Genomic DNA, 2,141 nt, shown 5'->3' on the forward strand with positions numbered 1-2,141 from the left:
GGGAGCCGTGATCAATCTGGAGCACCCCTTTGCCTCTGTGACAGATTTCCTAACCTCAATGTCATCAACTTTAACACTTAATATCTCAGATCACAAGGCAGAGCAACGTTTTTTTTGCCAGATACTTTCGTTTCATGCAAAAATGAGTCGAATGAGTCTAAGAGTGGTCTCACAAAATTTTCCAATTTTAATAACTTATTCGATTATCTGCTCATATATACGCGATGGAAAGGTGCCGGTTTCCTATGAGGCGTACTTTTCGAGTTGTGGAGGTTACGAAAATCAATCGTAAATTCGTTTAGCATTCCTTTAGAGTGTACAACAGAAATTCTAATCAGCAATTGGTTGCATTAGTTCCGCATTTCTCTAATTTTCCGTGAAATACGCCCAATGTGAATGTCGGCTTTCAGAATGGCGTATTCTAGTAAATAAAAAATAACGTGTTCTAGTAAATTGCTAGAATACGTGGGTTACCGCATGTGACGGCACCCTCAGGATGCAGTCCCATGGAGCGTATCGTGAGTATTGCGGATTAGCGGATCGCCAATCACAGAATGTTTCGATCCGCTAAAGCCGGAAGCACATAGAAAAACGTAAGGCCGTAAGGCGTAATCAGTAAGTGAATTGACCAACCACAGTAGAGACCGTCAGGCCAGTAGCGAATCCAATGTACGATTTCCTTACTGATAACGTCTTATGGACTTACGTTTTCTATATGCTCCCGGCTTAAAAAAATCGTAACATTGGATTCGCTACTGGCCTTACGGTCTCTACTGTAATTGGTCAATTCACTTACTGCATGCGTGTTACGGCCTTTCGTTTTTGTATGTGTCATGGGCTTAATCCGCGATACGCGCGATACGCTCCATGCACATATGTCTATATTAAACTAGATTGCTAACATGTCACCTTTGGGATAGCATAGAGTGCGTCCGATAAAATTTCCGGTGTATGCGAGATAATGGCCGCGTCCGCCACATTTCAAATTGTTATTACGTTTAATATTCAATAAATTTTTGTAACAGTTATTGTTTAAAAAAAAATGCCAAAAAAATTGTTTAACTAATTAAAATAATTTATTATTGAATAGATTATTTTAATTCTTTAATAAAAAATGTGTTTAAATAATTTGTTTCATTGTGTAAATAAACAGTATTTAATTTAAGGCGAATTTTGACGATGGTATGGTACATGTACCAAGATTGTTATTGGTAGAGGCGGAGCTTATTGTGAATAACCTATACCACAGTTATTCGCTAAAACGTACTGGTTCTTTTCAAACGCGCAAATTCGATACTGTTTAAAAAGGCTAATAAAAGAATAAGTATAATAATAAGTTTTAAAGCATATTTGGTTGTCTTAATAAGTGAAATGTATAATGACGAAGATGATGAAGTATCTCCAGTAGAAATTTATAAGCACTTTTTTGTAAAACGTGGAAAAAAGAGAAAAATTATGACATTATTAAACACAAACGAAAGACAACATCATAATCGCCCCGAATTATATTCCAAATTTTGGATTGATTTATACACTGAATATGACTTTTTTCTTATTTTTCGAATGAAACGATCAACATTTCAAAATTTACTACAAATTATAATGCAACAACAAGAAATACAAAGAGTAAGTAATCGTAACTTAATAACTTCAATACTGTACAATTTATTGTAAATTAAATACAATCGCATAATATAATTTTTTTTATAATTAATATAATTTATTTTTTTATGACTTTATCTTTTAAATATCTTTTACATATCTGAGTTTGGGTATTTTTCTTTGGAATAGTTAATGTTAAGTTCTGAGAAATTATGAGTTACATATATATAATGTACACATATATCTATGTATAAACATACTATTGATATCACTTGTACATGAAGTTGATGGGTCTTCCATAACTTTTAAAGCACCTGCTATAATATGAATTTATATTTCATTACAAAAGATCTTAATAACATTTTACAGTAATTATAAAATAGAATTATATATATATATGTACAGTTTTACATACTTTGCGGGCAAAAAAGTATCGTTTTTCCACTTTCATCCAAAATCGGTTGACCTTGATCATCGGTACATATTAAGTAGTTATCCATATTTATCTATAAATAACAAATAAAATAATAACATTTTTA

This window comes from Trachymyrmex cornetzi, unplaced genomic scaffold (assembly GCF_001594075.2).
Source record: "Trachymyrmex cornetzi isolate Tcor2-1 unplaced genomic scaffold, Tcor1.1 scaffold677, whole genome shotgun sequence".
Lineage (NCBI taxonomy): Eukaryota > Metazoa > Arthropoda > Insecta > Hymenoptera > Formicidae > Trachymyrmex > Trachymyrmex cornetzi.